Source organism: Cherax quadricarinatus, chromosome 50, assembly GCF_038502225.1.
Source record: "Cherax quadricarinatus isolate ZL_2023a chromosome 50, ASM3850222v1, whole genome shotgun sequence".
In the NCBI taxonomy this organism is placed as follows: domain Eukaryota; kingdom Metazoa; phylum Arthropoda; class Malacostraca; order Decapoda; family Parastacidae; genus Cherax; species Cherax quadricarinatus.
The window spans coordinates 14,224,532-14,251,363 of NC_091341.1; positions in this window are offsets into that span (position 1 = coordinate 14,224,532).

Sequence of the window (26,832 nt, forward strand, 5' to 3'; positions counted from 1 at the left end):
CTCCTTATTCTCCTGGGTCCTTTGCCTTCTATATTTCTTCCATTCCCTAGCACACTTGGTTTTTGCCTCCCTGCACCTTTGGGTAAACCATGGGCTCATCCTGGCTTTTTCATTACTCCTGTTACCCTTGGGTACAAACCTCTCCTCAGCCTCCTTGCATTTTATTGCTACATATTCCATCATCTCATTAACTGGTTTCCCTGCCAGTTCTCTGTCCCACTGAACCCCGTTCAGGTAGTTCCTCATTCCTGTGTAGTCCCCTTTCTTGTAGTTTGGCTTCATTCGTCCTGGCCTTCCTGCTTCTCCCTCCACTTGTAGCTCTACTGTGTATTCGAAGCTTACAACCACATGGTCACTGGCCCCAAGGGGTCTTTCATATGTGATGTCCTCGATATCTGCACTACTGAAGGTGAATACTAAGTCCAGCCTTGCTGGTTCATCCTCTCCTCTCTCTCTTGTAGTGTCCCTTACGTGTTGGTACATGAAGTTCTCCAGTACCACCTCCATCATCTTAGCCCTCCAAGTATCTTGGCCCCCATGTGGGTCCAAGTTCTCCCAATCTATCTCCTTGTGGTTAAAGTCACCCATGATCAGGAGCTTTGCCCTGCATGCATGAGCTCTTCTGGCCACTCTAGCCAGTGTGTCAACCATCGCTCTATTGCTCTCGTCGTACTCTTGCCTTGGCCTCCTGCTGTTCTGTGGTGGGTTATACATCACTGCTATTACCACCTTGGGACCTCCAGAGTGAAGTGTTCCCACTATGTAATCACTTTCTTCTCCGCTATCTTCTCTCTCCAGCTCATCAAAATTCCAGCGATTTTTGATCAGCAACGCCACTCCTCCACCCCCCCTGTTCCCTCTGTCTTTCCTCAGGATTTGGTATCCCGTTGGAAAGATGGCATCTGTTATCATACCTGTAAGCTTGGTTTCTGTGAGAGCTATGATGTCCGGTGATGCTTCTTTGACTCTTTCTTGCCACTCCTCCCACTTATTTGTTATTCCATCAGCGTTTGTGTACCATACCTTCAGTTTCCTTTCCAACACTGTGGTTTGGGGGGCCTGTGAGGGTGGGAGACCTGGTGGCATACTGTGGGGTTCTATAGCTTGGTGTTGGGTGGAGGCTGTGGGTATGGATTGTAGGGTGTGTTGGGATGGTGTGATAGGTTGTATGGTTCTGAGAGTAGTTGTGTGTGTGCTTGCCCTTGCTGTTCTGTCCTGCTCTGACTGACCTCTGCTGGTTCCCTCCTTGTCTCTTTTCCTAGCTCCTTTCGCTTTTTTGTCCTCTCCCTCAGCTGTTGTCGTTCTGATTTTGTTCTGTCTCTGTCTAGGAACACCCTCTTGTACTCTTCCGAGTATTTCAATCGTGGTTTCTCTTGGAGGATCCTGTTCCGCACTGTTTCCGTCCTGAGAATCAGCTTGATTGGTCGGTTTCTCACCTTCGAGTACCCCCCTATTCTCTGAAAATTTACAATCTCGTCCCTCTCTTCACCTATTTCTGTTATGATTTTCTCAATCTCCTTCCTTTCTTCCTGCTTCCTTTCAGTGTGTGTCCTTTCCTCTCTCTCCTGAAGCCCATGGATAAACACTGATTTTGCCCTTTCTTCCTCGCATTGCCTCACCCTCTGTGGCTCTGGATCCTGCCTGTATGTGGTCAGTTTCTCCCTTGATTTTTCCAGTGGCTCTTGATAGCCTTGTTGTGCCTCAGCATTCGACCTATCACCCTCTCCATCTGCAACCAGTTGATCTTCCCTTTCACTCCTTGGTCCTCCTTGGCAGATTGATGTGACCTTAGCATAATTCATAATTCCTTCCTTCCTGTTCAGCCTCGCAGCTTCATATGCTGTGTCTTCTCTGGTCACTGCCCCTGTAACTCGCTCCAGCCTATTTATCTCAACTTCTAGGACCCTTATCTTGGCTACTGTGTGTGTGTGTGTGTGTGTGTGTGTTTGTGTGTTTGTGTGTATGTGTGTGTTTGTATGTGTGTGTGTTTGTATGTGTGTGTGCGTGTGTGTGCGCGTGTGTGTGTGCCTGTGTGTGTGTGCCTGTGTGTATGTCTGTGTGTGTGTGTGTGTGTGTGTGTGTGTGTGTCTGTGTGTGTGTGTGTGTGTGTGTGTGTGCGTGTGTGTGCGCGTGTGTGTGTGCCTGTGTGTGTGTGCCTGTGTGTATGTGTGTCTGTGTGTGTGTGTGTGTGTGTGTGTGTGCGTGTGTTTGTGTGAGTGTATATGTGTGTGTGTACTCACTCACCTAATTGTGGTTGCAGGGGTCGAGACTCAGCTCATGGCCCCGCCTCTTCACTGATCGCTACTAGGTCCTCTCTCTCTCTCTCTCTCTCTCTCTCTCTCTCTCTCTCTCTCTCTCTCTCTGTCTCTCTCTCTCTCTCTCTCTCTCTCTGTCTCTCTCTCTCTCTGTCTCTCTGTCTGTCTGTCTGTCTCTCTCTCTCTCTCTCTCTCTCTCTCTCTCTCTCTCTCTCTCTCTCTCTCTCTCTCTCTCTCTCTCTCTCTCTCTCTCTCTCTCTCTGTCTCTCTCTGTCTCTCTCTCTCTGTCTCTCTCTCTCTGTCTCTCTGTCTCTCTCTCTCTCTGTCTCTCTCTCTGTCTCTCTCTCTCTGTCTCTCTCTGTCTGTCTGTCTCTCTCTCTCTCTCTCTCTCTCTCTCTCTCTCTCTCTCTCTCTCTCTCTCTCTCTCTCTCTCTCTCTCTCTGCTTCCTAAGCTTTGCCATACCTCGTCTTAAAACTATGTATGATTCCTGCTTCCACTGTCACTTGCTAGGCTATTCCACTTCCTGACGACTCTTTGACTGAAGAAATTCTTCCTAACATCACTGTGACTCGTCTGAGTCTTCAGCTTCCAATTGTGACCCCTTGTTTCTGTGTCCCCTCTCTGGAACATCCTGTCTCTGTCCACCTTATCTATTCCACGCAGTATCTTGTATGTCGTTATCATGTCTCCCCTGACCCTTCTGTCCTCCAGTGTCGTCAGTCCGGTTTCTCTCAACCTTTCATCGTAGGACATTCTCCTGAGCTCTGGAACTAGCCTTGTTGCAAACCTTTGCACTTTCTCTAACTTCTTGACGTGTTTGACCAGGTGTGAGTTCCAAACTGGTGCTGTATACTCCAGTATCGGTCTGACGTACATAGTGTACAGTGTCTTGAACGATTCCTTATTAAGGTATCGGAACGCTATTCTCAGGTTTGCCAGGCGCCCATATGCTGCAGCAGTTATCTGGTTGATGTGTGCCTCCGGAGACGTGCTCGGTGTTATGGTCACCCCAAGATCTTTCTCCCTGAGTGAGGTCTGTAGTCTTTGTCCACCTGGCCTATACTCTGTCTGCGGTCTTCTCTGCCCTTCCCCAATCTTCATGACTTTGCATTTGGCAGGGTTGAATTCGAGAAGCCAGTTTCTGGACCACATGTCCAGCCTGTCCAGGCCTCTTTGTAGTGCTGCCTCATCCTCATCCGATTTAATTCTTCTCATCAACTTCACATCATCTGCGAATAGGGACACTTCAGAGTCTATCCCTTCCATCATGTCATTCACATATATCAGAAATAGCACTGGTCCTAGAACTGACCCCTGTGTGTGTGTGTTTGTCGTGTCTAACTCATTTAAAATTAAGTTCTTTCTAAAAATTTTCTCTTATACGTTTAAAGATACATTTTTTTCATTTATGATAATGTAAATATTAATAATTTTGTACCAAAAGAACCTTAGAAAACTTACATAACCTTATTATAACAAGCGCAATTTAATTTAGCCAAATCCAACTTAATATATTTTAGGTAAGTTTATAGCAATTTAATGAACAAACGCAATGAAATATTTTTTTCGTTAGGTTCAGAATGATTTTTGCGAAATTATTGCATGCACAAATTTTCGCTTGCCTTATTCGGCAAGAAGGGCGTTGCTAAATAAGGCAAAATCGCAAGTTTTACCTATTCGGCACATTATATATATATATATATATATATATATATATATATATATATATATATATATATATATATATATATATATATATATATATATATATATATATATATATAATTATTTTTTATTATCACACTGGCCGATTCCCACCAAGGCAGGGTGGCCCGAAAAAGAAAAACTTTCACCATCATTCACTCCATCACTGTCTTGCCAGAAGGGTGCTTTACACTACAGTTTTTAAACTGCAACATTAACACCCTTCCTTCAGAGTGCAGGCACTGTACTTCCCATCTCCAGGACTCAAGTCCGGCCTGCCGGTTTCCCTGAACCCCTTCATAAATGTTACTTTGCTCACACTCCAACAGCACGTCAAGTATTAAAAACCATTTGTCTCCATTCACTCCTATCAAACACGCTCACGCATGCCTGCTGGAAGTCCAAGCCCCTCGCACACAAAACCTCCTTTACCCCCTCCCTCCAACCTTTCCTAGGCCGACCCCTACCCCGCCTTCCTTCCACTACAGACTGATACACTCTTGAAGTCATTCTGTTTCGCTCCATTCTCTCTACATGTCCGAACCACCTCAACAATCCTTCCTCAGCCCTCTGGACAACAGTTTTGGTAATCCCGCACCTCCTCCTAACTTCCAAACTACGAATTCTCTGCATTATATTCACACCACACATTGCCCTCAGACATGACATCTCCACTGCCTCCAGCCTTCTTCTCGCTGCAACATTCATCACCCATGCTTCACACCCATATAAGAGCGTTGGTAAAACTATACTCTCATACATTCCCCTCTTTGCCTCCAAGGACAAAGTTCTTTGTCTCCACAGACTCCTAAGTGCACCACTCACTCTTTTCCCCTCATCAATTCTATGATTCACCTCATCTTTCCTATATATATATATATATATATATATATATATGTGTGTGTGTGTGTGTGTGTGTGTGTGTGTGTGTGTGTATATGGTTTAGAAAGACACGTAAGCAAACACTATAACATATTTATTAGAAAACGTTTCGGTCCTGGGACCTTGATCACTTCTAACATACAGAGGTAGAAAGACATTATATATATAGGCGGAGAGTGAGATGTGACGCACGTGACCTGAGGAATGTCATAAGAATGGAGGAACACTGTAGAAGGCCTACTGGCCCATGCGAGGCAGGTCCTTATCAAAACAACCTCTACCTATGATGAGGACGGGTAGACGATGAAATCATGTGACTCCTGTGTTGTTGGGTTGGTGCTGCTTAAGTATCATGTATGCCAATGTTTTTGAAATTTTGTAGTTTCCAGTGTTGTGTTCTATAGTGTCGGTGACGGCGATTAGTGAGGCTTCTAGGCACCGTCGGCGTCTGAGGTCTGGTTCGGTGAGAACGAGTTGTGCCTCGGGGCATTTCATCAAATGCCCCGAGGCACAACTCGTTCTCATCGTCACCATCGACAACAATAATCATCAACAACATTCATAATCAACAACGATCATCACCATCAACAACAGTCAACAACAACATCAACAACAACAATCATCAACAACAATCATCACTAATAACTATCCTTACCATCAACACCATTCATCAACAATCATCAACAACGATCATCACCATCAACAACAATCATCAACAACAATCATCACTAATAACTACCCTTACCATCAACACCATCAACAATCATCAACAACGATCATCACCATCAACAACAATCAACAACATCAACAACAATCATCAACAACAATCATCACTAATAACTATCCTTACCATCAACACCATCAACAATCATCAACAACGATCATCACCATCAACAACAATCAACATCAACAACAACATTCATCACTAATAACTATCCTTACCATCAACACCATTCATCAACAATCATCAACAACGATCATCACCATCAATAACAATCAACAACAACATCAACAACAACAATCAACAACAACAATCATCACTAATAACTATCCTTACCATCAACACCATTCATCAACAATCATCAACAACGATCATCACCATCAACACAACACTAGTAATTCAAACCGCTACCGAATCCTTTCATTTATCACTGTCATCCCTAATTTCGTCTGTCACTACCACTATCTCAACCACCACCACTACCATCACCACCATCTCAACCACCACCATCACCGCCATCTTAACCACCATCTCAACCACCACCATCACCACCACCTCAGCCACCACCATCACCATTATATCAACCACCACTTCCATATCTACCACCCCAATATCGACCATCACCACCACCATCACCACTATATCAACCACCACTACCACCCTGTCCCGTTTTCTTTCGTTAATGACTCACTAAATTAATAATTCAAGATCATGTCTTCATTGATTATCCGCTGCAAGCCTTAATCATTCTTCGTGTACACTCCCGTGTGTGTGTGTGTGTGTGTGTGTGTGTGTGTGTGTGTGTGTGTGTGTGTGTGTGTGTGTGTGTGTGTGTGTGTGTGTGTGTGTGTGTGTGTTTACAATACCGTGAGCACAGACAAACATACAAATACAAACACACACACACACACCAAGGTTGAGAGGTACCTAGAAAGCAACTCTAACTACTTAAATTATAGTGAATCCAGTCTCACAAACCTGCTAGCGTTCTACGACAAGGTAACAGAAGTAAGGCAGGAAAGATAGAGATAGAGTTCATTGTATATTTTGGACTGTAGGAACCCTTTTAATACAGTAACCCAGATGTGACTGAGTCAAAACCAAGAGGAACTGTCAGGAATAACATAGAAGGCACTTCAGTGGATCAAGGAATACTTAACAGTTAGGAAACAACGAGAGACGTAGACATGGGCAGGTGTGACGAGTGGGGTTCCACAAGGGCTACCACTGGGACCGGTATCGTTTGATACTTGAATGGCACGACTAAAGTAACAGATTTATCCCTGTCATCAGATAATGTGAAATTAGTGAGAAGAATACATACAGGTGAGCACCAGGGAGAACTACGAACGACCTCGGCGTTCTGCAAAACTGGTCCGAGAAGTGACTTTTAGAAATGAGCCCCAGCAAATGCAAAGTTACAAAAATCAGGAAAGGACAAAGAAGACCGGAAACAGAATACAGACTCGAAAAGCAAAGGCCGCAAACCTCACTTAAGAGTAACTTTCAGGAACCTCAACAAGGGGTCACACACACACACACACACACACACACACACACACACACACACACACACACACACACACACACACACACACATGCACACCAAACAATAATGTACATTTTATCCAGGCTTATCTTTCCTTAATGCTCCCGGATGTAGTTAGATGCACCAACACGACGCTAATACTCAGTGTAACTCACGAAAAACGCTCGTAAATCCGGGGGGTCGTTTTCTTTAAGGTAAATCCAAGGTGAATATTATGTGGAGTCCGAAAGAACACTTGTTGTTTATGATGGTAGTACATTAGTGTTGTGAGGAGGGTGGGAGGATTGATGTGTGTGTGTGTGTGTGTGTGTGTGTGTGTGTGTGTGTGTGTGTGTGTGTGTGTGCTGTAGTTTAGCTGCATTCCTTCCTTGTTTCTCTAGTCTCCTGTCAGGCAATCTTGCAACGCTGCTGCTGCCGCTGGTAATTACATTCACTTCACCAATTACATTTGCATAATCGACCCCACTAATTACAGAGCGGCGGAATGTTTGCAAGGTCGTGAGAAGCAATTAGAATGACCGTGGGAATATTTACTCCACCGTGAGAATATTTTCTTCACCGTGGGAATATTGTCTTTACCGTGAGAATATTTACTCCATCGTGGGAATATTTTCTTCACCCTGAGAATATTCCACCGTGGGAATATTTAGTCCACTGCGGGAATATTTACTCCACCTTGGGGATATTTACTCAACCGTGGGAATATTTCACCGTGAGAATATTTACGTCACTCTGGAACTATTTACTTCACCGTGGGAATATTTATCTCACCATGGGAAATATTACTTTACCGTGGGAATATCGCCTCTACGGTGAGAACATTCACTCTAACGCAAAAATATTTACCTCCGTGGGGATATTTACGTCACCGTGTGAATATCTCCTGCACCAGGAAATACATTTATTTAAACTGAAAATATTTGCAATGGGGATAATACCTCAAAGCTGAGAATATTTAATGTAAAAAGTTTTACGTTACCTCGAATATCTACTCCACAGTGAGAATATTCTCAAAGGAATATTTGCTTTTCCTTGGGAATAGCTACTGTATAGTGAGAATAGTTTTTACAGTGAGAATATCCACTTAAACATACGAATATTTCATACAGTGGTATAATCTTCCTGTACCGTGAATATTACTCTACCGAGGAAATACTTTTTTTTTTAAACACGAAGAAAATTAATTAGAAGAAATATTAATATTATTCTGGGAATATTCGAATCATACTGATATTTAAATCACGCAGATATGTAAATCACGCGAATGCTTAAACTACGCTGATAATATTTAAATCACGCGGATAATATCGACATAATAGTGGAAATATTTAACTATCGCGGCACTATAGGTCTTAGTTTCTATACTGAGAATATTGTATAAATATAGAAGTTTGAGTTAACTGGAGGATAATACGTATAGGTAATTTCTTTAACAAATTTAGCTGTTTGTCCGCCAGATTTGTCAAGTTAATCAAGTTCGTTAACTTCGTCAAGTTCTCTGTGGAATTTAACGACACTCCGGTTAAATTCGTCATATATTGCGACAGATTCATGAAAGTGTAGGGTAAACTTAACAAGTTTTGGTACCTGAGTTGGGAAGCGCTCAGTGCAAGTGGTGTGAGTGATGACTGTGATGAAGTTCCAATTCAGGGAGAGGGAACTAGAACTGGACTTCTGTTAGTGTATTGCTGTAAAGGTTAACTGGTCGGTTGGTTGGTTGGGTAATTGGGCGTAAATCCTGACGGCTACCTCGAGGGTCATTAATGAACATAACCCGATGGAGATGAATGGTATAAAATACACACCTGACCCTTCACCCTCATACACACCTGACTCTTCACCCTCATACACACACACACACATGACTCTCCAACCTCATCTATTCTCATGTACTCTTTACCCAGGCCGGGTCACCACACGGTCAAGACCCGGGCCAGGATGTCATGGCGAACCTTACCTTTATACCCAGGTAGATATGTTTGTGACTTGATAAAGCCCACTGTGTGGGCGAAACGTAGTCAGTAAAGGGTCACATTATACTGCATTTGTTTATTTTTTCACTTCACAAAACCCGTTCCATACCAGTCAGAAATACTTTTATCCCTAAAACAGGGTGTATAGAAGTTGTATGGATATGTCTGGGTTCATTTGTACTCTTAGAAAAGGCATAATATGTATAGTTTGTGTTTGTATTTCTATAAAGGCTGTAAAAGCTTATAGGTAAAGGCAGTGTGTGTGTGTGTGTGTGTGTGTGTGTGTGTGTGTGTGTGTGTGTGTGCGAGAAAGTCACACACAAATACACACACACACACACACACACACACACACACACACACACACACACACACACACACACACACACACACACACACACACACACACAGGAGCTGGAAGGAAGAAAGACATTAAGAGCGTGTTTGTACACACATCCCTCAGATAACAGATCATTCACTGTATACCCGGCTTATTGCTAGAGGAAGCTTGTTATCCCTTCTTGTATCTTCAAGCAGTGTAAGGCTGACAGTACCAGCATTCCATATTCTTCTATTCTGACCTCTATAACTGAAAAAGAAGGCTAAATTTGGGTGATATATATAACTCAATACTATGCATGGACATTTTGACACGAGAACAGCGAGTCAACCTCAATGTGAAGTCAAGGAGTCAACAGTATCATAAGTTAAACTTAGTCCGAAAAGGATACAATTTAATTTGCAGCGAAGACGCCCTGTCGTTAATTCTTATCCCTAACTCAACATAGTTCCCGTGCAGAGAGAACAAAAGGCACAATACCGTGACTGGAACAATACATGAATAACCTTGACATTGGAGAGACAGTCTTACGACGACGTGTGACTTGTAGTTAGTCCAAGTCAGGCCGAAACGTCGTCGTAAGTTTCTCTCTCCCATGTACGGGTTATTAGTGTATAGTTCCCATGGTTTTCACCCAGGGAGATGGTAGACTATTGTAGGTGTCCCGTGACTCGATCGCTACCTCACTCATCACACTCAGGTCTGAGGGTCGATTCCCCGTTGCGGCTGGAAACATTAGGAAGTATTTCCACAAGACACCTGCTGTTCCTGTTCATCCATCAGTAAAACAGGTACCTAAGTGTTAATCGACTATTGTGGGTCGCATCCTGTGACAAAACTGACCTAATTTGCCAGATATGTTCAGCATAACAAGCGGCTTTCTATATAGTACTATGTCATTGATGTCAGCTAGGCCTGTATATCTTGTATATTTACTTGTAGGAATAAAGATATTATTATTATTATTATTATTATTATTATTATTATTATTATTATTATCCATCAGCATATATAATTTGTGGTATTATTACTAAGAGTTTGTCGGCAGGGGCGTTAAGATACGTGATATTAAATGAATACAACTTCCGTGGAGGGGCGGAACGTCCTTCTTCGTGCAGACTATTATACTTGTTAAGGCCCAGTATACATACTACTACTAACTGCTACCACTACTCATTCTACTACAATTATTGATATTATTACTGCTACTATTACTACTACCATAATCGCTACTACTACTACTACTGCTGCTACTACTACTACTACTACTACTACTACTACTACTACTACTACTACTGCTGCTGCTGCTACTACTACTACTACTACTACTACTACTACTACTACTACTACTACTACTGCTGCTGCTACTACTACTACTACTACTACTACTACTACTACTACTACTACTACTACTACTACTGCTTTATTTTATGAATTACATACTTCTACATCATTAACGCTTCTGCAGACAGATTTTACTGCTCTCTCGAGGCTGCTGGCTGACGGAGGAGTGAGCATCCATTCTTTTTTGGGTGAATGACCCAAGCAGGTTCATTGCTTCGTATAATAATAATAGTAATAATAATAATAATAATTAAGATCTGTCACAAAGAGAGAGAGAGAGAGAGAGAGAGAGAGAGAGAGAGAGAGAGAGAGAGATGGCACCTCTTCACCTTTGTAAGTGTCATTTCCAACTTCGCTGGAATTTACGAGGCGAGGAAATTGTCGTGATTATTAAAGAACTTTTCGCCTCTTACGACCCCTCAGCGAGGGGCCTCGGACCCGGGACGACCTTAAACGACCTGTGATGGTCCCAGACCATCTCCCGAGGACCACCACGAGTGGTCTAGCTCACGGGTCTGTTAGATATTTCATGGCTGGAAAAAGGGAGAAGTGAGATAATTTTTTGCTCTGTACTGAGGTTTGTCAGGGTCATAGTCATTTGATGACTCGCCACTGGAGCTTCTGGTCATCTGATCGAGGCCTTCCGCTGGCTTACCTAAAAAATATCGCGAAAGAAAATGTGTGTCTGAATGAGATGGCTCACAGCCTCTGTTTGAGCTCCCATCCACCCCCAAACACGCACATACACACAGATTAGATATGGCTCTTGAAGCCAGTAGCGGCCAAAGAAAAGGCGAGACCAGGAGCTGTGAATCGACCCCGGCAACCACATATTGGTAAGTGCATGCACACACACACACACACACACACACTTTTTTAAAAAACAGTCCCTGGGTGAAATTTAGCTTCGTTTTTTTAACGTTCCTATTAAAAGTACGGTGTATCGAGCCCACGTCACAAAATTTAAAGTTCGTGTGTCTGTTCCCAACGAACGATCGGTTTAAAGGCGCGTCCTTACCCTGAAGGGCTCTTGATCCAAGGAATTTGGAGCGTCGGTAGAGCCATCTTGAAATTACCCCATCTGGGGTAAGTAATGACCTTCCCTGTGGAAGGTCATTGATCCGAGGAAGTGGAGGGAAGCTCCATTTCGTTTGGATCAAGAGCCCTTCGCCTGCATCAAGGTGCCTCACGGATGGTGTTGATCATCGAGTTTGTGTGAGAGACTGAGGAAGTTGGGACCAGGATTTATGACCACAAGTTTTAATGTTGACAGGATGAACCGAGGAACAAGCCTTGATGGGACAACGTTTCGATCTGCGTAAAGCTTTATAAAGCCGTAGTTCGCTCTGCGTAAAGCTTTATCAAGTCGTGGTTCGCTCTGCGTAAAGCTTTATCAAGTCGTGGTTCACTCTGTGTAAAGCTTTATCAAGTCGTGGTTCGCTATGTAAAGCTTATCAAGTCGTGGTTCGCTCTACGTAGAGCTTTATCAAGTCGTGGTTCGCTCTGCGTAGAGCTTTATCAAGTCGTGGTTCGCTCTGCATAAAGCTTTATCAAGTCGTGGTTCACTCTGTAAAGCTTTATCAAGTCGTGGTTCGCTATGTAAAGCTTTATCAAGTCGTGGTTCGCTCTGCGTAGAGCTTTATCAAGTCGTGGTTCGCTCTGCATAAAGCTTTATCAAGTCGTGGTTCACTCTGTGTAAAGCTTTATCAAGTCGTGGTTCGCTATGTAAAGCTTTATCAAGTCGTGGTTCGCTCTGCGTAGAGCTTTATCAAGTCGTGGTTCGCTCTGCATAAAGCTTTATCAAGTCGTGGTTCGCTCTACGTAGAGCTTTTTCACTGCATGTTTCGTTCTGCGTAGGGCATCATTAAGTCGTATTTCGCTGTGTAGAGCTTCATCAAATCACATTTCGCTCATTGAAGAACATTTTCAAGTCACAACTCGGTAAGGGTCCACAAAGAGCGAAATGTTGTCCCAATTAAAGTGAACACAGGAACCTGGATCTTCATAACTGCTGTTTGTATATTGTTCATTGCCACCTGGCACCACCATCCCGTGCGGCTCACAACGGGATTATTCCTAGTTCGATTCCCGAGCGGGTGGAACATTAGGGACAAGTGACCTTGCATCTGTGCTGCGCTGGCTCACCTGGCAGTAACAGTGGGCACCTGTGTGCGCTGGTAGACGATTGTGGGTGGCATCCAGTGGGGAACTGATAAGCAGGTATGCCAGAGACTCCAGTCCCACTGAGGTCTTGTGGTGTAGCTAATATCGAGTAAACTAGAGCACATTCCACTACCACCACCACCACCACAACCACCACCCTCTCTACCACCACTACCCTCTCTACCACCACTACCCTCTCTACCACCACTACCTTCTCTACCACCACTACCTTCTCTACCACCACTACGTTCTCTACCACCACTACCCTCTCTACCACCACTACCTTCTCTACCACCACTACCCTCTCTACCACCACTACCTTCTCTACCACCACTACCCTCTCTACCACCACTACCCTCTCTACCACCACTACCTTCTCTACCACCACCACCATCTCTGGCGTAAGATACGCACTCATCTCTACGCTGACGCACTGGCATCCACGTACACACCCACTTGCACCACTCAAAGCCACCACTGTCCCCTCCTCTCTCTTCCCTTGTTCCTTTTAATCTCTCCTCCCCTTCCCACTCATTCTCCCCCTCCCATTCTTTCCCCTCTCTCTCGCTTCTATTCTTTGTACCTCCCCTTCTCTCCCCTCATTGCCGCTTCTCTATTGATGGGTAACCCTTCCAGGAGGGAATCTTGATGCTGGTGAAGAGTTCTTGATCCACGGAATTAAAGCTACCCTTCCTCCTTCCCTTAGATCACACCTCATCACCTCCCATTCCTCCGGCACTGTATGACCCCTACGGATTTAGCGTTTCTCCATGAATATAATAGCAGTAATGTAATATTCGGGAGGACACAATTCCCTGTGTCATTCTTCTTCATTATATATATATATATATATATATATATATATATATATATATATATATATATATATATATATATATATATATATATATATATATATATGTCGTGCCGAATATGTAAAACTGGTCAATTACCAAGAACTCATTTAAAATTAAGTCCTTTCCAAAATTTTCTCTTATACGTTTAAAGATATATTTTTTTCATTAATGTTAATGTAATTTTTTTAATTTATTATTTATTATCACACTGGCCGATTCCCACCAAGGCAGGGTGGCCCGAAAAAGAAAAACTTTCACCATCATTCACTCCATCACTGTCTTGCCAGAAGGGTGCTTTACACTACAGTTTTTAAACTGCAACATTAACACCCCTCCTTCAGAGTGCAGGCACTGTACTTCCCATCTCCAGGACTCAAGTCCGGCCTGCCGGTTTCCCTGAACCCCTTCATAAATGTTACTTTGCTCACACTCCAACAGCACGTCAAGTATTAAAAATTTGCACCAAAAGAAACTTAGAAAACTTACCTAACCTTGTTATAACAAGAACAATTTATTTTAGCCTAACCCAACTAAATATATTTTAGATTTGTTTACAGTAATTTAATACTAAACAAACACAATGAAATATATTTTTTTCGTTAGGTTCAGAATGATTTTTGGCGAAATTATTGCATACACAAATTTTCGCTTGTCCTATATGGCAAGATGAACGTTGCTATTTAAGCCAAGATCGCAAGTTCTGCCTATTCGGCACGATATATATATATATATATATATATATATATATATATATATATATATATATATATATATATATATATATATATATATATATATATATATATATTATAAAAATGCTTGTGTTGCGCCCTGTGAAAAGTACGGAATAAATATTTGGTGTATATTGAGTGGTGTCTGACTTTTTCGGGGTTATCCTAGGTAGTTTACACATGCTGCTATGTATGATAATTTATGTAACTGTATTTATCTGTACCTGTACCTGAATAAAGTTACTTATGCGAGGTGTTGTGCGCATGATTCTCCTGTGAGCGGCGCTGTTCGCTGGCCCCTCCCCACTACTTAGCTGAAGGTCTCCGCCAGATGACCAGGAGCTCCAATGGCGGGTCATCATCTAAGACCCGCGTCAAGAAATACTTCTCATGTTTCCTGACAGACCTCACCTCCCCGTTACTACACACCTTTCAGGCCACTCCAGAACTTCATTCCACTACGCTATATTACAGTGGAATGACAGATCTTCTGTCAGCCACCACAGATTGTTATGCTTCTGCAAAATTCACCACTGTCTTGAGCCCTCTGTAGTCATCCTCATCATGAAATACGCCCACCACTATGCTGCCTGTATTACACTAGTATGAATAAAATACACTAGTATTGTATGAATAAAATACACTAGTATTGTATGAATAAAATACACTAGTATTTTATTCAAAGTGCATTAACTGTAATTATTACCCTGTTGACAACTTTGTTATTAAAAATTTCATCTTTCATTTGGCTAGTATGTATACATTCAGCTACAGTCCAAAAAGTGCTATTGAGAGGCCATGATTTATGGGTTAACTGGACTGGAAAACTCTGACAAATTGTTACAAAACTAGAAATAGATTAGATACTAGAGAGGGATCAATAATACACAATAACCCGCACATAAGAGAGAGGAGTTTACGACGACGTTTCGGTCCGACTTGAATCATTTTTTATGAGTATCAATAAGTAATCAGTAATTATTTAGGGGTATCAATAAGTTATCAACAATTATGGGTATCAATAAGTTGACATTCTAGGATTCTCTAGAGATAACTTCACTTAATAAATGTTGCATTTTGTAAAAGCTTGAAAAAACTCAAAAACAAGTAAATTTGTATTTTGAAGTCTTTTTTTTTTTTGGGGGGGGCGGAATTTTTACCCTTGACGCGGGTGTCTGTTAGGTAATGGACCGCTCAGTAGAATTTTTAGTCAACTGACGGCAGCTTTCTACTGGCTTACCGTCCATCTCCCGTCGATAAAGATGGATGATCTATTCCTAAGACGTGACAGGGCAGAGGAGCAGTGGTGCTCACTGGGATGGTAAAGAACTGCAGTGACAGGAGACAGCATGAGCGAGCTGTCACTGATGTCAGTGACATATGTTTTATTGCTACTCTTAGTGCTTTGTTTCCATCTGTTATTTTGAGACCGATAAATAAAGCAGCTTGGTAGAAGCAGTCTGCCTTTCAGCAGTCCTAGAAGCTTCTGCTTTTTAGAGTCAGAGTGAAATGTGAGTGCCGAACCTGATGGGTCTTCACTCTCCCTCACGCGGCCTGCGCCACCTTATAATACAACTATCCTGCTCCATACAACACACATCGGCATCTCGGTTGAAAAACACCCAACACCTTCCTGTGTCTTATTGACGGCCTGACGCCGTTTGATTTATTGTTCCGTTTATCAAAGAGCTCGTAGGGTTCACTTTCCTCCAATTTTTAGACGCCCCGACGCCCTTACTATGACTTCTCTCCTCACACATTCTCTGTGATTTCTTTGACGGAACTTGCTTGTTATATTTGACTTCTAGCTTTATATTTTGCTTTCGCCTTCCTGCTTCACACGTCTACGTAATGACACTTGCCACTAAGTCATTCTTGTTAAGAGCATTCTCATAGATGTAATATTAATGATTCACTCTTCCTCTCCATGCCCTTGTCATAAAATCCGCTGGCGAGGAATTTTCCCTGTGTAAAATGATCACAGGTTGTTTTTATAGAGTGAAGCTAGAGCGGCCAGCCAGAGTATCAACAAATTTTTTTCTCGCTACTGGAGAATATATTCCCAGTAACGAGTATGCTAACTCTCCTTCCTGCACCTCACGCACCCTCTCTGCCCCTCCCCCCACCTCTCGTACAGTACGCCTAGGGAAAACATCCTTTAAAGCTGCCGTAGCTGCTGTTGCTGTACTTGCTGCTGCACTAATAGCCCTAGTGATGTCTCCCAGCTCAACCTGGCCGATTTCGTTGGCTGAATTACGAGACTCATCCCGTGTGATGATGCAGTATGGCAAGGAAGTACAGCAAGCTGTGTGTCTGGCACCTACAATACGTTAGCATCACACTGCTGACGTATTACATTGTTTTAATAAAGTAAACTATGAGGAGGGTACATAAACACCTTCGCCTCACGCCATTAAGGACGACGATCCACTTCATTTTATCTCCACTTCTGCACCTCTCTCCCTCTTCCCTCCACTCCACACACCTCCCTCTTCATCATTGCCTCCTCTTCATCTTTACCTCCCTCTTCATCATTACATCCTCCTTTATCATTACCTCCATCATTATCTTCCTCTTCAGCATTATTTCTTTCTTTATCATTAACTCCCTTTTCATCATTACCTTCCGTGTGTGGGATTTTGGGTGAGATGAGTACATTAATTAAATATAAAATAAAGATCACTGTTGGTCTGGTGTGCTCATCTCTGTCGGTGACAGCTCAAGATCCTGCAGCCTCTGCCAGGGTCTCGCCTCCGATGTCTTGCCGTCTAATTACCCATCAGGGCTTTCAAAAAGAGTGATTATAACCAGGGTTAATGCACGCCCTGCTGTTGACATGTATTATTCAAGTATATAATCAGGTATATAATCTGGAAATTGTGGGCGACCCTTACCTGTGTTTTGGGCTTGGGTCTGCCCATCACGGCGTTAGAGCTTGTACGAATTATGCTTAACGAACGAAGCTGACGAGAGAGTGAGTGCATAATGCTTAGTTTTCGCTGGACTTTGTCCAGATGGTTCGTTTTATCAACCCCACATAGATACCCTTCTGCTGCAGCTGAATGTGAAACAAAGGGTTTAATAAAGACTTACCTGGGTGTGTGTAGCGTACCTATAAATTAACTAACGCCGATATCGTTGGCTTGATTGAAGAGTGACGTCGGACGCCTGCACTTCTGTCGTCTGCTTGGCACATTGACTATCACTGGTCCACAAGTGCGACCTGTGAACTAAATCTGTGGATAATGTCCACAAGAAGGAGAAATATCTCTCTGCGTTATGAGTTTATTAATGAGTGTCACAAAGATTGTCAGTGCATGACTCAGGATTTACATATGCACACAAATACAGCCACGAATGCTCCTGCATTTCAACGCACTGTAGCCCGGTTGGGGATACCCAAGTTACCTCGTCACATGTTCACTGCTACAGCCTCTCCCTCTCTATTTATGGGCAGGTAATTGCTGACATAGTTTCTACAGGAGTTAGGTGCCGGCTCTGGCGACTCGGTTGAATCAAGAAGAGTGGATTCCTTGAGTCTGATGCACCGGTTAAGAAGAATAATGCCACTAGCTATGCTATCATGTTTGAGACATATGTTTTCACATTTTCCCGGTCTTGGAGAACAACAACGTTCCCAAGAGCGATCTCTGATGTACACGAGTGAATATTGTGTGTCACTTTTGTCAACTCTGGATCTGCAATCCCATTAGGAAGAGTGTCTAATTCTGCAGAGATAAGGAACACATGCTAGATTAATGGATGGTTCTGGAATGTTTTCATGAAGCTATTCAGCAAAACATCTGCTAATGGAAGAAAAAGTAGAGGTCGTGACCCTTTAGCCCACTCTTGTACTGCTAGTGTGGGAACATAAGAGGGGGCTTGGCCCCGTCAAGTGGGGTCGACGCCCACTATGGAGAAAAATTTCTCCACATCCCTCTTCATCATTACCTCCTTTATTATTACCTCCTCCTCCATCATTACCTCCATCCTTTGTTTCTGTTTCCGGTGTTCTCCATCCCGTCTAATATAGTAATTAGGGAGGGTATGGATGTTGCTATTTAAGATGAAGCAACACAGAAGAGATGACATATTGTTGCTTCAATCTAGGAAGAAAATATTTTGCTTAAATACTTACGATGAAGCAAAAGAAGAGGAAGAAAAAAGAAGAGGAAGAGGAGAAGGATGAATCTTATTTCGGATTAATAAAACACACGTGCAACACCTGTACATCTTTATTCTGAAGACGTTTCGTCATTCAGTGGCCTTATCAATCTAATAAAGCCACTGGTGGGCGAAATGTTTTAGTGGCAAAGATACCCAGGTGTTGCACACGTCTCACTCGTCAACTTGTTGGTGTGTTGCGCCATTAATGTTTACACTCTGTTGTTAACCCAGAAGATTACTGGCCCAAAGTAACTCAATCAGTCCACTGTGTCTCAATCAGTCCACTGTGTCTCAGTCAGTCCACTGTGTCTCAGTCAGTCCACTGTGTCTCAGTCAGTCCACTGTCTCAGTCAGTCCACTGTGTCTCAGTCAGTCCACTGTGTCTCAGTCAGTCCACTGTGTCTCAGTCAGTCCACTGTGTCTCAGTCAGTCCACTGTGTCTCAGTCAGTCCACTGTGTCTCAGTCAGTCCACTGTGTCTCAGTCAGTCCACTGTGTCTCAGTCAGTCCACTGTGTCTCAGTCAGTCCACTGTGTCTCAGTCAGTCCACTGTGTCTCAGTCAGTCCACTGTGTCTCAGTCAGTCCACTGTGTCTCAGTCAGTCCACTGTGTCTCAGTCAGTCCACTGTGTCTCAGTCAGTCCACTGTGTCTCAGTCAGTCCACTGTGTCTCAGTCAGTCCACTGTGTCTCAGTCAGTCCACTGTGTCTCAGTCAGTCCACTGTGTCTCAGTCAGTCCACTGTGTCTCAGTCAGTCCACTGTCTCTGTCAGTCCACTGTGTCTCAGTCAGTCCACTGTGTCTCAATCAGTCCACTGTGTCTCAGTCAGTCCACTGTGTCTCAGTCAGTCCACTGTGTCTCAGTCAGTCCACTGTCTCTGTCAGTCCACTGTGTCTCAGTCAGTCCACTGTGTCTCAATCAGTCCACTGTGTCTCAGTCAGTCCACTGTGTCTCAGTCAGTCCACTGTGTCTCAGTCAGTCCACTGTGTCTCAGTCAGTCCACTGTGTCTCAGTCAGTCCACTGTGTCTCAGTCAGTCCACTGTCTCTGTCAGTCCACTGTGTCTCAGTCAGTCCACTGTGTCTCAATCAGTCCACTGTGTCTCAGTCAGTCCACTGTGTCTCAGTCAGTCCACTGTGTCTCAGTCAGTCCACTGTGTCTCAGTCAGTCCACTGTGTCTCAGTCAGTCCACTGTGTCTCAGTCAGTCCACTGTCTCTGTCAGTCCACTGTGTCTCAGTCAGTCCACTGTGTCTCAGTCAGTCCACTGTGTCTCAGTCAGTCCACTGTGTCTCAGTCAGTCCACTGTGTCTCCTACAAGCCGCTGTCATATCAGGGGAGGTTTCTTGACGCTGGTAAGGGACTCTTGATCCAGGGAATTGGATCTGTGCTCCAGTTCCCTGAATTAAGCCTGAATGCCTTCCATCCTCAACAGGTGCTGTATAATCCCTACGGGTTTAACGCTCCCTGTTTCCCCTCACTTCCTGTTCTTCACTCCCTGTTCTTCCTCCCTGTTCTCCATCACTCCCTGTTCTCCATCACTCCCTGTTCTCCCTCACTCCATGTCCATCACTCCCTGTTCTTCCTCACTCCCTGTTCTCCATCACTCTCTGTTCTCCATCGCTCCCTGTTCTCCATCACTCCCTGTTCTCCATCACTCCCTGTTCTCCATCACTCCCTGTTCTCCCTCACTCAATGTCCATCACTCCCTGTTCTCCCTCACTCCCTGTTCTCCATCACTCCCTGTTCTCTCTCACTCCATGTCCATCACTCCCTGTTTTTCCTCACTCCCAGTTCTTCCTCACTCCCTGTTCTTCCTCGCTCTCTGTACTTCCTCCCTGTTCTCCATTACCCCCTGTTCTCCATTACTCCCTGTTCTCCATCACTCCCTGTCCTTCCTCACTCCTTGTCCATCACTCCCTGTTCTCCTTCACTCCCTATCCTCCCTCATTATTCTCCCTGTATATATCCTTTCCCTTATATTTATCTCCCTTTTCCTTCTGATCAAATCTTCCTCTTTATATCCTTTCTCTTCTCATTTTTTCACTCTTCATATTGTTTCTCTAAATCCTTCTCATTTTCTCCTCCTCCTCCTCCTCCAAGTCTTCTGCTTCTCTGTTGTTTACTCTCTTACCTAGATAATACAGAGTAGTTCTTTTAATAATGTTGGTAGAATTACCGACAATATGTTAGGTAAAAGAACATAAGTGCAACTAATGTAACATTTTATTGTGGCAACGTTTCGCTCTCTAGAAGCTTTGTCAAGTTCCTGGAGAGCACTTGGGTCTAGAAATAGACAGCTGGTCTCAATAGACAGCCTCAATGTGGACTTCCAGGCACTCTGTTGTGTCTTTCCCATGTACTGCTCCTTCTACTGTTAATCCTCCTCGTTTGTGTCTCCACACTTCTCCTTCTCCTCCTCGATACTGAAAGTTCTCCAAACCTCAAGTCATACTTGAAGGAATAAGCTCAGAACTTGAAACTGTTCTGTGCTAACTCTGTGATCCAGGATACTCAGAGACTGTCATTCACTCCACTCTTGTGGAAAGATCTGTGATACTTTTGATGACAGGTGGCCAGCAGTAATAGCCTGATTGATCAGGTTCTGATCCACCGGAAGGCCCGGTCAAAGACTGGATCGAGAGGGCATTGACCTCTCGGAACGACCTCCAGGTAGACGCCAGGTAAATAAACTCGGCCAGAGAGAGAGACACACAGACACAGAAATAAGAAAAGGTTAAGAAGCGAATGGAGACCGAGCAAGAGGAAATCTGAACCTCTTGAAAGAGTTGAGCTGCAGCTCCTGGGCCTCATGATTGAGCTGAGCTTCCTCTTACGTGGGTTGGGGGTAGAGGAGGCTGGGGTCGTGAGATGCTATTATTATTGATGCTGTTCCGAGCATAAAATATAACAGTAACTCAAATTCAGATTACACCAACACTTATAATGACAACATTTCTAGACCCTGGCATTATTTTATTTGAAATTTATAAAGAAAATAATTTAGCTCATACGAACGTCGGCGAGCAAGGGAAAAAAAATCCGGCTGCAGACACATCATCCGTCTTGGCCGTCAAGAACGGCCAGGAGCCAACCCCCCCCCCCCACCCCTTCCTACAACCACCCCCTATCCCAACCTACTCCCACCCATCCCCTTCTGCTGCTGGCTCAGCCAATCACAGGCGAGCTTCTGACGTCATCAATCTCAGTGCATTCAATTGACTCGTTATCCCCTTTTAATTTCCGTCTCTCTTTAATAATATTTTTTTTTTCACTTTTTTCAATAGTCGTGGGAAGAAAAAAAAAATTCCACCTCCATTCCGTATTTAAGTTCATTAAATCTCTCTTCTTTGACGTGAGATAATCATTTTAATATATTTTTTCTTGATTTGTGAACGAGATGTGTCAGTAGGGGCAAGGAGAACATTTTTCCTTATTTACAAGAGTCAAAACAAAAGACATACGAAAGCAAGAAAGAGATTTGAGTAACTTGCTGTCATACGAGGCACCAGCCGGCTACCTGAAGAATCTGTACAGACTTTATGTATAATATTATACACAGTTTTACACAGTGCATATATTTTTTTCTAAATACAGTTTGAAAAGTGCATTAGAAATTCAGTCTCATGTCTTGTCTAAAGGCCTTGTAACGTAATATTCAATTGTGGATGTACCTGTTTAATTGTGGATATACCTATTTAATTGTGGATGTACCTATTTAATTGTGGATGTACCTATTTAATTGTGGATGTACCTATTTAATTGTGGATGTACCTATTTAATTGTGGATGTACCTATTTAATTGTGGATGTACCTATTTAATTGTGGATGTACCTGTTTAATTGTGGATGTACCTATTTAATTGTGGATGTACCTATTTAATTGTGGATGTACCTATTTAATTGTGGATGTACCTATTTAATTGTGGATGTACCTATTTAATTGTGGATGTACCCATTTAATTGTGGATGTACCCATTTAATTGTGTATGTACCTATTTAATTGTGGATATACCTGTTAATTGTGAAAAATATTTACGTGTAAGACTTAATTAACCGTCGTAAGATTACTTAACTCCAAAATGTTGGTATCGTAAGGAGGAAAAATATGGATGTGTAGGTATTGTGATCGAGTTGTGTGAAAAGGATTCCAACTGCTTATATTCTTATAGTTTGTGATGCGAGGTAAGAAGCTGGGTTAGGTGACTTGGCTTGATGCCTGGGTGACCTCACCTGCTGGTACCTGCTGCAGGAGACCTTTGGGTGAGAGGTGTTGGGAGCACGAGTTCTCCTAACAATATTTTAATGAGTGATTTGTGCTCAGTCCCACGCCATGAAGTGTGTGTTCTTGTCTCAGTGTCTCGTTCGTATGAGGGATGAGACACATGTGCAACACCTAGGTAACTTCTTCATATAAATCTACCCAGGTGTTGCACGTCTCTCATTCCTTGGCTTGCTGGTGTTGTCCAACTTTATTGTAGTGTTGCTTGTGTTGTGCGTTCTACGTTCGTAATTATGTTCCGGGTGTCGTGTTCTGAGATCACGGACTGTTTCACATACATAGAATTTATAGAATTTATAGAATGTGCTACAGACCACAGGTGAGTTGCTAGAAGTCTGGATACAGAGTTTCTTTATGTTATTAACGGTTTCAGTGACAACACAGTCATATCAGTGTCAGTGGCATGGAAAATGGTTGCAGCAGTGGTGGCAGTGTTACCAGTGTGCAGCAGTGGTGGCAGTGTTACCAGTGTGCAGCAGTGGTGGCAGTGTTACCAGTGTGCAGCAGTGGTGGCAGTGTTATTGTTCCTCGAGGTAAGCAGTGCTGCCAACCCCTGAAGGCTCTGAGGACGACTTCGATCAGGACTTGAAGTTAGTATTTTAGACCGAGATGAGAAAAGAAGTGGCTAAAGGTCATCCTTGTTGTTGGTAACTCTCCCCACACTGCAGTCGAGTGTGCTGCCAACTTTTGTTTATTGATAGACAGCCGTCCATTACGACTTATCTTGGGTGCATGTATATATTTTTTTATTATTCCTTGATTATGTTAGAAATCACGAAAGCGCTCGGAATTTCGCTATGTTTTCACTGTGGTTCTTTAACATATTGTGATCTCACCTGTTTACTGTGACCTTATTGCATACATACATACATATATTATATTTTATATATTATAACTTAATATCTTACCTTTTATGATAAATCTGCTGTGAATTCTTAATATTAAAATACATGCCACAACATAAATATAACGTCCATATTACAACGCAATAACAAAATTTATAATACATTGTATGACTTTATTCATGTGTGTGTCCATAACATGTGTGTGTGTCCATAACATGTGTGTGTGTCCATAACATGTGTGTGTGTCCATAACATGTGTGTGTCCATAACATGTGTGTGTGTCCATAACATGTGTGTGTGTCCATAACATGTGTGTGTGTCCATAACATGTGTGTGTCCATAACATGTGTGTGTGTCCATAACATGTGTGTGTGTCCATAACATGTGTGTGTGTCCATAACATGTGTGTGTGTCCATAACATGTGTGTGTGTCCATAACATGTGTGTGTCCATAACATGTGTGTGTCCATAACATGTGTGTGTCCATAACATGTGTGTGTCCATAACATGTGTGTCCATAACATGTGTGTCCATAACATGTGTGTGTGTCCATAACATGTGTGTGTGTCCATAACATGTGTGTGTCCATAACATGTGTGTCCATAACATGTGTGTGTCCATAACATGTGTGTCCATAACATGTGTGTGTCCATAACATGTGTGTGTCCATAACATGTGTGTGTGTCCATAACATGTGTGTGTCCATAACATGTGTGTGTGTCCATAACATGTGTGTGTCCATAACATGTGTGTGTGTCCATAACATGTGTCCATAACATGTGTATGTCCATAACATGTGTGTGTCCATAACATGTGTGTGTGTCCATAACATGTGTGTGTCCATAACATGTGTGTGTGTGTCCATAACATGTGTGTGTCCATAACATGTGTGTGTGTCCATAACATGTGTGTGTCCATAACATGTGTGTGTGTCCATAACGTGTGTGTCCATAACATGTGTGTGTGTCCATAACATGTGTGTGTGTCCATAACATGTGTGTGTCCATAACATGTGTGTGTCCATAACATGTGTGTGTGTCCATAACATGTGTGTGTCCATAACATGTGTGTGTGTCCATAACATGTGTGTGTCCATAACATGTGTGTGTGTCCATAACATGTGTGTGTCCATAACATGTGTGTGTCCATAACATGTGTGTGTGTCCATAACATGTGTGTGTGTCCATAACATGTGTGTGTCCATAACATGTGTGTGTGTCCATAACATGTGTGTGTGTCCATAACATGTGTGTGTGTCCATAACATGTGTGTGTCCATAACATGTGTGTGTGTCCATAACATGTGTGTGTGTCCATAACATGTGTGTGTCCATAACATGTGTGTGTGTCCATAACATGTGTGTGTCCATAACATGTGTGTGTGTCCATAACATGTGTGTGTGTCCATAACATGTGTGTGTCCATAACATGTGTGTGTCCATAACATGTGTGTGTCCATAACATGTGTGTGTCCATAACATGTGTGTCCATAACATGTGTGTCCATAACATGTGTGTGTGTCCATAACATGTGTGTGTGTCCATAACATGTGTGTGTCCATAACATGTGTGTCCATAACATGTGTGTGTCCATAACATGTGTGTCCATAACATGTGTGTGTCCATAACATGTGTGTGTCCATAACATGTGTGTGTGTCCATAACATGTGTGTGTCCATAACATGTGTGTGTGTCCATAACATGTGTGTGTCCATAACATGTGTGTGTGTCCATAACATGTGTGTCCATAACATGTGTGTGTCCATAACATGTGTGTGTCCATAACATGTGTGTGTGTCCATAACATGTGTGTGTCCATAACATGTGTGTGTGTGTCCATAACATGTGTGTGTCCATAACATGTGTGTGTGTCCATAACATGTGTGTGTCCATAACATGTGTGTGTCCATAACATGTGTGTGTGTCCATAACATGTGTGTGTCCATAACATGTGTGTGTGTGTCCATAACATGTGTGTGTCCATAACATGTGTGTGTGTCCATAACATGTGTGTCCATAACATGTGTGTGTGTCCATAACGTGTGTGTCCATAACATGTGTGTGTGTCCATAACATGTGTGTGTGTCCATAACATGTGTGTGTCCATAACATGTGTGTGTCCATAACATGTGTGTGTGTCCATAACATGTGTGTGTCCATAACATGTGTGTGTGTCCATAACATGTGTGTGTCCATAACATGTGTGTGTGTCCATAACATGTGTGTGTCCATAACATGTGTGTGTCCATAACATGTGTGTGTGTCCATAACATGTGTGTGTCCATAACATGTGTGTGTGTCCATAACATGTGTGTGTGTCCATAACATGTGTGTGTGTCCATAACATGTGTGTGTCCATAACATGTGTGTGTGTCCATAACATGTGTGTGTGTCCATAACATGTGTGTGTCCATAACATGTGTGTGTGTCCATAACATGTGTGTGTCCATAACATGTGTGTGTGTCCATAACATGTGTGTGTGTCCATAACATGTGTGTGTGTCCATAACATGTGTGTGTCCATAACATGTGTGTGTCCATAACATGTGTGTGTGTCCATAACATGTGTGTGTCCATAACATGTGTGTGTGTCCATAACATGTGTGTGTGTCCATAACATGTGTGTGTCCATAACATGTGTGTGTCCATAACATGTGTGTGTGTCCATAACATGTGTGTGTCCATAACATGTGTGTGTCCATAACATGTGTGTGTGTCCATAACATGTGTGTGTGTCCATAACATGTGTGTGTCCATAACATGTGTGTGTGTCCATAACATGTGTATGTCCATAACATGTGTGTGTCCATAACATGTGTGTGTCCATAACATGTGTGTGTCCATAACATGTGTGTGTCCATAACATGTGTGTGTGTCCATAACATGTGTGTGTGTCCATAACATGTGTGTGTCCATAACATGTGTGTGTCCATAACATGTGTGTGTGTCCATAACATGTGTGTGTCCATAACATGTGTGTGTGTCCATAACATGTGTGTGTGTCCATAACGTGTGTGTCCATAACA